Genomic DNA, 15,269 nt, shown 5'->3' on the forward strand with positions numbered 1-15,269 from the left:
TTGCCATGGCATAAGACAAGGGACAATTGATCCAGACTAAATGAAACATTCGGTAGGGAGGAGCCAAGTACATGGGCAAAAGTATCATTTTTATCACATACAATTCGGTACAACATTGCATACTGTTCCCGGAGAGCGACATTTCCTAGCAACTTCTTCTCCCAAAAAACGTATCTCTGAGCCGTCCATTAACGTGAATAATCCAAAGCAGAAAGATATTTCTTTGCCGCCATCAGACCAACCTAAAAATGTGAATCCTTGGGCTTCCAATATGCCTAAGACGCATTTTTGGGGTCTAGATATTTATTGCGCAACAGGATTTGCCAAACACCATTCTCACTAAATAGCCTAAATAGACGTTTACTAAGTAAGACATCATTTTTGACATGGAGGTCCTGAATGCCTAAACCTCCCTAGTCTTTTGGTCGACAAACCATGCTCCATCTGATTTTTTTTTTGACAGAAAAACTACAAGGGAGGCCCTTACAATATAATGGGTGCAACAAACCCAAATTGCAAGTAACATGCATTGAGCCTGGGTGGGTGGGAAGGTATCCGCCCCTTTCCACGCTCCATTTGGTTAGCTTATACTTCGTCTGTTCAATATCTACTTGCCAACAGAATCTAGATGTGAAATAATCCAGTCTTTGTAGGACCCTTTTTGAAAGTTGAAAAAATGAGAGCATGCATAGAATCATTTTCGTGAGAATAGAATTGATCAAACCAGTCATCCTCCAACGGAAAGCAACTTGTCTTTCCAACTACTCGACCATTTCTCTAAGTGCTCTTCGACATGTTTCCACTCCACATTATAAGTGAGACGCCGACAATGAATCAAAATTTCCAAATATTTAATCGATAATTAACCTTGTGCATAACAAGACATGTCAATGTATTTTTCAGCTACCTCTTTGGCTTCTCCGAAACAAAACACCCCACTTTATATGGGAAGTTGATTTTGAAACCTGAAATTTGCTCAGAAGCTGAAAGTAAGAGTTTTAGATTGATAGCCCTGTCCAGGTCATATTCCATAAAAAAAAATGTATCATCGACATATTGCAAGATAGAGAGGCCTCATCCACAAGGTGTGGCACTACTCCTCCAAGTTGACCATCCTATTTGGAGCGTTCGATCAAAATAGCCAACATGTCAGCGACAATGTTAAAAAACATTGAAGGTAGAAGGTCACCCTGGCCTAAGTCACCATTGACTTTGATAGCCACACTACCCCGAGTCATGATTTTTTGGATCAACTCACACCATTTCTCGAAGAAACCTTTCATTCTCAGGGTCTGTTGGAGAAATAATCATTTGAGTTTATCTTAAGCCTTTTCAAAGTAAATCCTACCCTAGTCAAGTTCTTATGGTGCATCTCCTGAAATGTCCCATGGAGGATAATGATGGCTCGAGAATTTGTGACTTTTTATAAGGGGTTTTAACTTGTTTTCATTGGGTTTTCATTTTTTTCTCGGTTATTTCTAACGCTAATCCTTCGAGAGAGAAGAAACTCATTTTTCCACTGTTTGGAAGGAAAAAATCATTTATGGAAGGAAACAATGGAAGAACACTCCAACTCAAGCCAAATGGAGCAACTTCCATGTTGAGAGATTCATCACCAGGCGCAAACCGAGCGCAAGACGGCTAACCGTGCTCATATGAGCGGTCGTACGAGGCGCCAAGGGCTTCCCCTCATCTACCGGAACAACTTCAGTGAAGGAACGATACGCATCAGTGAGACCTAGCCGTCACCACTCCACCAGAACAGAGAAAGAAGAGATCCAGAGAAGAAGAGTCGCCGGAGATCCTTCATGTTTTGTTCTTCCACCTTCATACGCATTTTTCATTTCGTTATCTGGGAGGTCAAGCCTAGTCAAGAAGTTCAAGGAGCAAAATTAAACCATGGACTTTGTTGTTATTGATCTGAGTTGAATTAAGCACATAAAAAGTTAAGCAACATATAAGTTATTAGTATTACGCTAAGTCCACATGTAATTATTTGTCAATGGATATGAGAGGCTCGATTTATGTGCTTTAATTATGTTTCTAGATTGTTTCCATATATTAAATTTCTTATTATTTTGACAGTCGTTGGTTTTCTTTATATTGATGCATTTATTTTTATCCGTTCTTCATTTTTTCTAATTTTGAGTGTTTCTTTGTTTTAGATGTTAAACTTATTATAAAAATTATTATGTCATCTTGTCAATATACAACAACCTTCGCTATAAGGTTGTACACACTCACGCTACTCTTTGTTTCAACCCCGTACAATCAGGTCACCGTAACCACTCCTTGTTCTCACTACAACAACATTATCAAATTGATAAACCATGCAAAAACACCCAGTTATCTAACGAATTACAAGAGTATCTAAGACATGTGTAGAGTAATTTCCACACAAGTCTCACAACAATCAAGCAACACATGAAACATCTTCATTTGCAGCACACCAAAAGTCTTGATTTTCCGCTCCGACTGAAAATAGGTCACAAGGTCGATGAAACTCAACACGGAAGAGTCTGCCAGATGAGGCGGAACAAGAAAACATGTCTATGCACATGTGTCAGGGCATCATCCCAAGATAGGCAAGGAGAGGATCAATTGTCATTACTCCTGAAAACTAAAATCCGTATCACAAATACACTGAGTGCAAAATTTATGTCAAGGTTGACCAGACCACGCGACCTGGGTTCCAAATCGACATGAGCACCGAAATGTTGAAGAAAAGTCTTGCCATGGTTGGCCATGCCACGTGATCCACAACATAGATCGACATGACACAAACCCCACAACTCGGCCAATGCCGGAGGAAAGGCTACCATATCAAAAGGAGGAGAACAATTATTCCGCAACCCATTTTGGCCACTATAAAGGAATGGTGATATAACACACTATAAAACAGTTTATTTCGCAACCGAAGAAATTAACAAGACACGCGATAAACACAATGAAAATGAAATTACCTTAGGTTGGGAACTATGATTCGACGGTTAAAACTGCTAGGGTACCATGATATTGAGAGTGGTTAAGATTCTTTTGAGAAGACAATAGGTTGTGTTTTACAGCTTTTTCTGACTAATTTTTAGTAGGGAGTAGGGTTGGTGGAATGATGATTTTCTCTAAGGATGTGATTAGGTCTCAATCAACTTCGGTAGAAACCAAAAATTCGGTTTATACCGTTCGGTTTTTCGTCAAATTCGGTTAGCAAAACTAAAAACCGAAAATAGCCACTCAAAACAGCAAACCGAAATTTCGGTTAACCGAAAATTCGGTTCGGTTTTCAGTTTTCTACCGAGCAATGGGTTGCAAATAGCTAGCGTGTGTATACAGAGCACCCGCGACCTCTTATATCAGTGAGCACCTCATCCCATCGAGCGTATCTACTCGATGTGGTACTAAAACTAAGCCAGTTTCTTTCCCTGCACATTCCACCGACGCATTTGGGCCTTGCAATTTATGTGGAGGCCCAGGCTTATGACACAGAAGGCTCTAGTCAGCTGGCTTTGCACGCCAGCTGGTCGTCTCTCTGGAAGACAGAAGTACCGAACAAGATCCGTGTGTTCCTGTGGCGTTTGGCGAGAGAGTCTATTCCCACATATGATATCCTCCACCATCGTCATATGGCAACTTCGCCAGCATGCCAGCTGTGTGGGGCGGCAGATTCCTGGAGGCACGCCTTGCTCGAGTGCGTGTTGTCGAGAAGTGTCTGGTCCTTGGCACCGGAACACCTGGTCGAGCAAATGAGCACATGCGATAATGCCTGCGCCAAAACATGGCTGTTTACTTTGAACAGCACTTTATCGCATGCAGATTTCACCAGACTCGGGGTCACGTTATGGGCAATCTGGAGTTCCAGGAGGAAATTGATCCATGAGGGGATACACCAAACGCCATATGCAACGACTAGTTTCATCGCTGGCTTCATTAGTGACCTTCAGGTGGTGGCGAAACCGTCGGGTCAGCCCAGGGTGGTTCAGCCTAGGCCGGCAAGGTGGATACCGCCACAAGAAGGGAATTGCAAGATCAATGTGGATGCTGCGCTTATGAGGGCCAGGCCGGTTGGTGCGGTTGCTGCAGTTTGCCGGGACAGGCAGGGGATCTTCCTGGGAGCTTCTACAATCACCTTCCACGGCTTAGATGACCCTGCGACACTGGAGACGTTGGCAATAAGGGAATCACTAGCCTTGGCGGACGATCTTTACGAGCGCAGAATTTCAGTAGCCTCAGACTGCAAGGTAGTTGTTGACGACATCAGGCAAAGGAGTGCAGTGTCATACGGTGCTATAATTAGAGAGATTGTAGATCGATCAAAGTCTTTTATTTCCTGTCTTTTTAGCCATGAGTTTAGGAGCTCGAATGTCGAGGCTCACAATCTAGCGAAGCATGCTCTCTCACTTGGGGTAGGCCGCCGTGTGTGGTTGGGAAACCCAGGTGATTTATCTTTCGTCCCTGTAAACATTGTGACGACTTAAATAAAAGCTTCGCGAGATTGTCTCAAAAAAAAGCTGGCTTTGCACGCACTTGGGTCTGTCGTTTGTGCACAAAAAAGGTCGCACGTTGGCCAAGACACGTGCGTGTGGAGACGAGCGACTGGCGGGTTGGGACGCGATGTGCCGACGTGAGCCAGACGCGTGACGCGAGGGAGCCTTGTACTTGCCTGGAGGGCTGGATCCTCGTGCTTCGGTTTTCCGTTCGGTTGTACGGTTTCCTACCGAACCGAAGAATTTTAATTCGATTATTAATAGGAAAAACCGAAATCTACTGTAGCAATAGCAAAAACCGAAAATTCGGTTTTTTCGGTTTCAGCATCGGTTCGGCGTTCGGTTGGTCGGTTTTTATGCCCATCCCTAGTCGTATCTATAATTTTTGATTGTTCCATACCAATATTATTCAACTTTCATATACTTTTTGGCAACTTTTTATACTATTTTTGGGACTAACATATTGATCCAGTGCCCAGTGCCAGTTCCTTTCTGTTGCATGTTTTTGGTTTCGCAGAATATCCATATCAAACGGGATAAAAACGGACGGAGGTACTTTTCAGAATATTTGAAAAATCTGGTGGAAAAATCAACGCGAACCAGTGTCCAAGGTGGGCACGAGGTAGGGGGCGCCCCCCCCCTAGGGCGCGCCCCTGACCCTCGTGACCCACCTGTAAGGCGGTTGACGCTCTTCTTTTGCCGCAAGAAAGCTAATTTTTGGAGAGAAAAATTACGACGAAGGTTTGAGGGCAATCGGAGTTACGGATCTCCATATATACACGAAACAGTGAAACAGAGCCAGAACATAACGCAGAACCAGAGAGAGACAGAGAGATAGATCCAATCTCGGAGGGGCTCTCGCCCCTCCCACGCCATGGGAGCCAAGGACCAGAGGGGAAACCCTTCTCCCATCAAGGGAGGAGGTCAAGGAAGAAGAAGAAGAAGGGGGGCCCTCTCCCTCTTGCTTCCGGTGGCGCCGGAGCGCTGCCGAGGCCATCATCATCACCGTCATCTTCACCAACAAATTCACCGCCATCATCACCAACTCTTCCCCCCTCTATGCAGCGGTGTAACCTCTCTCTTACCCGCTGTAATCTCTACTTAAACATGGTGCTCAACATTATATATTATTTCCCAATGATGTATGGCTATCCTATGATGTTTGAGTAGATCTGTTTTGTCCCACGGGCTATTTGATGATCAAGATTGGTTTGAGTTGCATGTTTTATTATTGGTGATGTCCTATGGTGCTCTCCGTGTCACGCAAGCGTGAGGGATCCCCGCTGTAGGGTTTGCAATATGTTCATGATTTGCTTATGGTGGGTGGCGTGAGTGACAGAAGCACAGACCCGAGTAAGTAGGTTGTTTGCGTATGGGATAAAGAGGACTTGATACTTTAATGCTATGGTTGGGTTTTACCTTAATGAATCTTTAGTAGTTGTGGATGCTTCCTAGAGTTCCAGTCATAAGTGCATATGATGCAAGTAGAGAAAGTATGTTAGATTATGCCTCTCCCTCAAATAAAATTGCAATAATGATTACCGGTCTAGTTATCGATTGCCTAGGGACAAATAAATTTCTTGTTGCCAAAAGCTCTATACTAAAACTAATTTAGTTGTGTCTTCATCTAAACAGCCCCTAGCTTTTATTTACTCACTCTTTACTTTCTTGCAAACCTATCCAAAAACACCTACAAAGTACTTCTAGTTTCATACTTGTTTCCGGTAAAGCGAACGTCAAGTGTGCGTAGAGTTGTATCGGTGGTCGATAGAACTTGAGGGAATATTTGTTCTACCTTTAGCTCCTCGTTGGGTTCGACACTCTTACTTATCGAAAGAGGCTACAATTGATCCCCTATACTTGTGGGTTATCAAGACCTTTTTCTGGCGCCGTTGCTGGGGAGCAATAGCGTGGGGTGAATATTCTCGTGTGTGCTTGTTTGCTTTATCACTAAGTAATTTTTATTTTCTGTTCTTAGTTGTTCTTTATCTTTAGTTATGGATATGGAACACGAAATACCAAAAAAATTAGGTGTACTTGCTACTCATGGAGATGAGGAACCTCCTAAAACCCTTGATGCTCAATATGTGAAAAATATTATGTACCACTTTGATAATCCTGAGAAAACCTCATTCAATTTGGTAATGAGAGTAACGTTGGATCAACGTGAATACTTTAGGGATTATTGCTTAACTCAAAAAGGGAAACTATTATGGGATCAAATTTATATCTTGAAGTGGTATGCTAGACAACTATGCTTGGAATATGATTATACTTGTTGCTCTAGGATGAATGCTCCACACCTTCCCTTTTCATGCAAATTTAATGATAATGAAACCTTAGCTTCTTATGCTAATGGTATATACGATTACTATGATGTCAAACAAATAGAAGAATTTGTTGCTTTTATGGGTGCTTATGAAATTGAATCCATGTTTAAAGAGTTTGAGGATTTTGATGATGCTTGTTATAGATCTGAAAATTTAGCTATCCTTAAATATTGTTATGAGAATTATGAATATAATGCCTATATTAATGCACTTATTGAGAAAGTCTCGGCTGTCCAAGAAGAGACTAATATTTTGCAGAAATCTATGGAAGAAGAAGTTGATGAAACTGTGAGCTCATTGGATGAAAAAGATGAGGAGGAGAGCGAAGAACAAAAGGAGGAAGAGCGGATGATCACCCGTGCCCACCTTCTAATGAGAGTAACTCTTCAACTCATACATTATTTAATTCCCCTTCGTGCTTACCAAAGGATGATTGCTATGATCCCATTGATTCTTTTGAAATATCCCTTTTTGATGATGCTTGCTATGCTTGTGGTCAAGATGCCAATATGAATTATGCTTATGGAGATGAACTTGCTATAGTTCCTTATGTTAAACATGAAATTGTTGCTATTGCACCCACGTATGATAGTCCTATTATCTTTTTGAATTCTCCCAATTATACTATATCGGAGAAGTTTGCACTTATTAAGGATTATATTGATGGGTTGCCTTTTACCGTTACACATGATGATTTTGATAGATATATATAATATGCATGTGCCTGCTGCTCCTACTTGCAATTATTATGAGAGAGGGACTACATCTCCGCCTCTTTATTTTTCCAATACGATAGAATTGCAAGGAACTGCTTATACTATGTATTGGCCTTTACTTTGTGTGCATGAACTGTTCTTTTATGACATGCCGATGCATAGGAAGAGAGTTAGACTTCGTTGTTGCATGATATATGTTGCCTTGTGCTCATTACTAAATTACAAATCATTGTTAATTAAAATTGGCTTTGATATACCTTGGGATCCGGGTGGATCCATTACTTGAGCACAATATGCCTAGCTTAATGGCTTTAAAGAAAACGCTGCCAGGGAGACAACCCGGAAGTTTTAGAGAGTCATTTATTTCTGTTGAGTGCTTTCATATAGTTTAAAAACAAAAAAAATAAAGAGGGGAACCCAAAACTTTTTCAAAAAGGAAAGCGAAAGTGAGAAAGACAAGCATTGTTGAAGTGGGAGCTAGCCTTGAACTTTGTTCATGCTCACGGAAACTTTGTGAATCTTGATTACAGAAACTTTTCAATAAAAATAATTATCCCCTTGTACAATTTCATTGTATTATAAAAATAATGTGCCAAGGTTTGCCTTTAGGATGTTTACAATGCTTGTTGGTTTGTATGGTGCAGGACAGAAACTTTGGCTGTAGTGCTTGATTTTTAATTTTTTACTGGAACGTCAAATGGTTCAGATTCTTTTTTCACTGTATTGCTGTACAAATTTTTTAGTTTTCCTAATTTTGGCGGAATTTTTCAAGTATCAGAAGTACGGTGAATGTTCAGATTGCTACAGACTGTTCTGTTTTAGACAGATTCTGTTTTTGATGCATAGTTTGCTTGTTTTGATGAAACTATCAAATTATATCAGTGGATTAAGCCATGAAAAAGTTATATTACAGTAGACACAATGCAAAAACAAAATATGAATTGGTTTGCACCAGTACTTAGAGTAGTGATTTGCTTTATTATACTAACGGATCTTACCGAGTTTTCTGTTGAAGTTTTGTGTGGATGAAGTGTTCGATGATTGAGAAGGTTTCGATGTGAGAAGAAGGAAGAGAGGCAAGAGCTCAAGCTTGGGGATGCCCGAGGCACTCCAAGTAAATATTCAAGGAGACTCAAGCGTCTAAGCTTGGGGATGCTGGGAAGGCATCCCCTCTTTCTTCAACAAATATCGGTATGTTTTCGGATTCGTTTCGTTCATGCGATATGTGCAATCTTGGAGCGTCTTTTGCTTTAGTTTTCACTTTTCTTTTATGCACCATGCTGGTATGAGATGGTCCTTGGTTGATTTATAGAATGCTCTTTGCACTTCACTTATATCTTTTGAGTATGGCTTTATAGAATGCTTCATGTGCTTCACTTATATCATTTGAAGCTTGGATTGCCTGTTTCTCTTTACATAGACAACCGCCATTTGTAGAATGCTCTTTTGCTTCACTTATATTTGTTAGAGCTTGGGCATATCTTTTGTAGAAAGAATTAAACTCTCTTGCTTCACTTATATCTATTTAGAGAGATGACAGAACAGGTCATTCACATGGTTAGTCATAAAATCCTACATAAAACTTGTAGATCACTGAATATGATATGTTTGATTCCTTGCAATAGTTTTGCGATATAAAGGTGGTGATACTAGAGTCGTGCTAGTTGAGTAATTGTGAAATTGAGAAATACTTGTGTTGAGGTTTGCAAGTCCCGTAGCATGCACATATGGTGAACCGTTATGTAACGAAGTCAGAGCATGAGGTGTTTATTGATTGTCTTCCTTATGAGTGGCAGTCGGGGACGAGCGATGGTCTTTTCCTACCAATCTATCCCCCTAGGAGCATGCGCGTAGTACTTTGTTTCGATAACTAATAGATTTTTGCAATAAGTATGTGAGTTCTTTATGACTAATGTTGAGTCCATGGATTATACGCACTCTCATCATTGCTAGCCTCTTCGGTACCGTGCATTGCCCTTTCTCACCTCGAGAGTTGGTGCAAACTTCGCCGGTGCATCCAAACCCCGTGATATGATATGCTCTGTCACACATAAACCTCCTTATATCTTCCTTAAAACAGCCACCATACCTACCTATCATGGCATTTCCATAGCCATTCCGAGATATATTGCCATGCAACTTCCATCATCATCATATACATGACTTGAGCATTTATCGTCATATTGCTTTGCATGATCGTAAGATAGCTAGCATGATGTTTTCATGGCTTGTCCATTTTTTGATGTCATTGCTACGCTAGATCATTGCACATCCCGGTACACCGACGGGGGCATTCATATAGAGTCATATCTTTGTTCTAGATATCGAGTTGTAATATTAAGTTGTAAGTAAATAAAAGTGTGATGATCATCATTATTAAAGCATTGCCCCAGTAAGGAAAGGATGATGGAGACTATGATTCCCCCACAAGTCGGGATGAGACTCCGGACGAAAAAAAAAAGAGAAAGGCAAAAAAAGAGAAGGCCCAAAAAAAGAAAAAAAAGAAAAAAAGAGAGAAAAAGAGAGAAGGGGCAATGTTACTATCCTTTTACCACACTTGTGCTTCAAAGTAGCACCATATTCTTCATATAGAGAGTCTCTTGAGTTATCACTTTCATATACTAGTGGGAATTTTTATTATAGAACTTGGCTTGTATATTCCAACGATGGGCTTCCTCAAATGCTCTAGGTCTTCATGAGCAAGCAAGTTGGATGCACACCCACTTAGTTTCAGTTTGAGCTTTCATATACTTATAGCTCTAGTGCATCCGTTGCATGGCAATCCCTACTCCTCACATTGATATCTATTAATGGGCATCTCCATAGCCCGTTGATACGCCTAGTTGATGTGAGACTTTCTTCTTTTTGTCTTCTCCACATAACCCCCATCATCATATTCTATTCCACCTATAGTGCTATGTCCATGGCTCACGCTCATGTATTGCGTGAAAGTTGAAAAGGTTTGAGAAACGTCAAAAGTATGAAACAATTGCTTGGCTTGTCATCGGGGTTGTGCATGATGTGAATGCTTTGTGTGGTGAAGATGGAGCATAGCCAGACTATATGATTTTGTAGGGATGATCTTTCTTTGGCTATGTTATTTCAATAAGACATAATTGCTTGGTTGGTATGCTTGAAGTGTTATTATTTTTATGTCAAAGGATAGATTATTGCTTTGAATCACTCGTGTCTTAATATTCATGCCATGATTAGACATATGATCAAGATTATGCTAGGTAGCATTCCACATCAAAAATTATCTTTTTATCATTTACCTACTCGAGGACGAGCAGGAATTAAGCTTGGGGATGCTGATACGTCTCCGTCGTATCTATATTTTTTGATTGTTCCATACCAATATTATTCAACTTTCATATACTTTTTGGCAACTTTTTATACTATTTTTGGGACTAACATATTGATCCATTGCCCAGTGCCAGTTCCTTTCTGTTGCATGTTTTTGGTTTCGCAGAATATCCATATCAAACGGGATAAAAACGGACGGAGGTACTTTTCAGAATATTTGAAAAATCTGGTGGAAAAATCAACGCGAACCAGTGTCCAAGGTGGGCACGAGGTAGGGGGCGCCCCCCCCCCCTAGGGCGCGCCCCTGACCCTCGTGACCCACCTGTAAGGCGGTTGACGCTCTTCTTTTGCCGCAAGAAAGCTAATTTTCGGAGAAAAAAATCACGACGAAGGTTTGAGGGCAATCGGAGTTACGGATCTCCATATATACACGAAACAGTGAAACAGAGCCAGAACATAACGCAGAACCAGAGAGAGACAGAGAGATAGATCCAATCTCGGAGGGGCTCTCGCCCCTCCCACGCCATGGGAGCCAAGGACCAGAGGGGAAACCCTTCTCCCATCAAGGGAGGAGGTCAAGGAAGAAGAAGAAGAAGAAGGGGGGCCCTCTCCCTCTTGCTTCCGGTGGCGCCGGAGCGCTGCCGGGGCCATCATCATCACCGTCATCTTCACCAACAACTTCACCGCCATCATCACCAACTCTTCCCCCCTCTATGCAGCGGTGTAACCTCTCTCTTACCCGTTGTAATCTCTACTTAAACATGGTGCTCAACATTATATATTATTTCCCAATGATGTATGGCTATCCTATGATGTTTGAGTAGATCTGTTTTGTCCCACGGGCTATTTGATGATCAAGATTGGTTTGAGTTGCATGTTTTATTATTGGTGATGTCCTATGGTGCTCTCCGTGTCACGCAAGCGTGAGGGATCCCCGCTGTAGGGTTTGCAATATGTTCATGATTTGCTTATGGTGGGTGGCGTGAGTGACAGAAGCACAGACCCGAGTAAGTAGGTTGTTCGCGTATGGGATAAAGAGGACTTGATACTTTAATGCTATGGTTGGGTTTTACCTTAATGAATCTTTAGTAGTTGCGGATGCTTGCTAGAGTTCCAATCATAAGTGCATATGATCCAAGTAGAGAAAGTATGTTAGCTTATGCCTCTACCTCAAATAAAATTGCAATAATGATTACCGGTCTAGTTATTGATTGCCTAGGGACAAATAACTTTCTTGTTGACAAAAGCTCTCTACTAAAACTAAATTAGTTGTGTCTTCATCTAAACAGCCCCTAGCTTTTATTTACTCGCTCTTTACTTTCTTGCAAACCTATCCAAAAACACCTACAAAGTACTTCTAGTTTCATACTTGTTTCTGGTAAAGCGAACGTCAAGTGTGCGTAGAGTTGTATCAGTGGTCGATAGAACTTGAGGGAATATTTGTTCTACCTTTAGCTCCTCGTTGGGTTCGACACTCTTACTTATCGAAAGAGGCTACAATTGATCCCCTATACTTGTGGGTTGTCAGTGACATACTCCCTCCATTTCATAATATGTTGATTCACACTCACTGGATCCTCTCCAAGATTAGAGTTTGGAGGACACGAGGGGAGAAGAGGGGAAGAGTACTCTGGAAGTTTTGGTCGGGAATAGCAAAACTCTAGATTCACTCTCCTGTATAGGATATTTACAGAGTTGCAACTTTACACATAAGACCTCTAGCTATCCTACTTTTGCAACACAAGGACCACCAACACTCCCCCTCAAGATGGGGCAAAGATGTCAATAAGCCCCATATTGTTACAAATCCTCATAACTGATACAACACCTATTCCTTTTGTTAATACATCTACAAGCTGATCTACAGACTTAACATAACTAATTTGGAATAGCCCTTCATCTAATTTCTCTCGGATGAAGTGCCTATCTATCTCAATATGTTTAGTTCTATCATGATAAACTGGGTTATTCACTATGTTAATTGTGGCTTGATTATCACAATAAACCTGAATAGATGCACCAGTCCATAGCTGCAACTCAGTTAGTAATGTTTTCGACCACATTAGTTCACACAAACCCGAAGCCATGGACCTAAATTCAACTTCTGCTGTCGAGCGAGCCACGACACTCTGCTTCTTGCTTCTCCAACTAACCAGATTTCCTCCCACAAACATGCAGTAGCCCGAAGTTGAACGTCTATCATCTAAGCATCCAGCCAAGTCCGCATCGGTGTAACCCTCTACCCTTAGATGTCCATGATTAGAGAACAAGATTCCTTTCCCAGGATAACTCTTTAAGTATCTCAGAATTCTATTCACAACATCTAAGTGGCTAGTCTTTGGGTCATGCATATATCTACTTACGACACTAACAGCATATGCAATATCAGGTCTTGTATGTGATAGATAGATTAATCGCCCAACTAGCCTCTGGTATTGGTGCCTATCAACGGGATCACCACCATCTGCCATGATTCGATAATTCTGTTTTATTGGAGTAACTGCAGGTTTACATCCTAGCATACCCGTCTCCTCAAGTAAATCAAGCACATATTTTCTTTGTGAGAGATAAATACCTTTTGGGCCATATGCAACTTCAATGCCCAAGAAGTAGTGAAGATATCCCATGTCCTTGACTTCAAATGACTTTGCTAGCATCTTATTCAAGTGAGATATCTCCACCTCATTGTTGCCTGTAATCACAATGTCATCTACATGAACAAGAAGAATAGTGATCTGATCATGCTGACATTTAAAGAACATGGTATGATCTGCATTGCTTTGCCGATACCCCATGGAACATATTTCCTTCTGGAACCTTCCAAACCATGCCCTAGGAGACTGTTTCAGTCCGTAGAGGGATTTTCTTAACCGACACACTTTACCCTCTGTTTCCTGGCTACTAAACCCAGGAGGAATTTCCATATAAACCTCCTCTTGCAGATCTTCGTGAAGAAAAGCATTTTTAACATCCATCTGAAACAATTTCCACTTATGATTTGCAGCTATCGACATTAAAGTCCTGACAGTACTCAATTTTGCTACCAGAGCAAATGTTTCACCATAATCCACCCCATAAGTTTGACTGTACCCTTTTGCCACTAGTCTAGCCTTATATCTTTCCACCTTATCGTTTGGAGCTTGCTTAATTGTAAATACCCACTTACAACCCATAACTATCTTATCTACAGGTAGATAAGTAAGTACCCATGTTTGGTTCTTATCAAGAGCTGCCATTTCTTCCAACATTGCTGCCCTCCATTCTGGATATTGCTTCGCTTCCTACCAGTCACGTGGTATAGGTACAACGGAATGCAAGGAAGCTATAAATGACTTATATAGGGGCCCGACAGAAGAGTATGAAACATAATTGGAGATATCATATGGGGCAAATTTAGAGGGCAATTTTCCAGCAGTAGTGCGAGGTTGCTTTCTATGAGCAATATGAACATCTAAGTCATCATAAGTGAGAGGAGGTGTACCATCGCTTGTGGAGAATGGTAATGGAGTATGAGGTGAAGTTGATGGTTGTGAACTTGAATCATGCATGCCGGATTGAATTTTTGCTTCTGAATCATCCTCCCCTAAACTGATTTCCTCCCCTTGCACTTGTTCTTCCTCAGGTTTACGTCTTCGTGTATATACCTGTATATTTTGTTCTTCATTCGGCCTTGACCACCGTATAGCCTCAGCTGATGTATCTTGTTGCTCCCCTTGCATCTGCTCTTGTCCTCCTCTAAGATCAACATCTCTATCATCATTCCCATCCTCAAGTGGTATTGCTCCAACCACCACTTGCTTTGATGGCGTAGAGTTGCTCTCTTATCCTTTTTCTCCCCCTGCCTTGTTGCCCGGGTCTGAAACATCACTAGGAAACAGATCAGGAAATACATCAGTTAAATCTATAGGTTCTCCATAAAATGGTATGTGTTCCCTGAAGATTACATCCATGCTCACGAACATTCGGTTTTCTGATGGGCACCAACACTTATAGCCTTTTTGCTTCCTAGAATACCCCACAAACACACACTTCAAAGCCCTTGGATCTAACTTTCCAATAGATGGCCTGTAATCTTTCACAAAACACATACACCCGAACACCTTTGGCGGAACAACATAAGAAGTCTTGCATGTTAAACACTCTATTGGCGTCTTTTACCCAAGGACTCTATGGCATTCTATTAATTAGGTATGCTGCTGTCATTACTGCCTCATTCCATAAGAACATAGGAACATTCATAGCCATCATCATACAGCGGGTTACCTCTAACAAATGCCTATTCTTTCTCTCAGCTAAGTCATTCTGCTTAGAGGTAACCGGACAGGTAGTCTGATGCATTATTCCAAAGCTCAACAAATAACCATCAAACTCCCTATTTATATACTCCGTGCCATTATCAGTCCTAAATACCTTAACACATGCATCATACTGAGTCA

General features: G+C 41.2%; 1 pseudogene; it reads right to left on the bottom strand.

Annotated features, from left to right (window-relative positions):
• Nucleotides 1–12,499: 12,499 nt before the first annotated feature.
• LOC147987721 (uncharacterized) lies at nt 12,500–15,260 on the bottom strand (annotated as a pseudogene).
• Nucleotides 15,261–15,269: the final 9 nt, after the last annotated feature.

Source organism: Triticum urartu, chromosome 2A (genome assembly GCF_056163025.1).
Source record: "Triticum urartu cultivar PI428250 chromosome 2A, HENAU_Tu73, whole genome shotgun sequence".
NCBI lineage: Eukaryota > Viridiplantae > Streptophyta > Magnoliopsida > Poales > Poaceae > Triticum > Triticum urartu.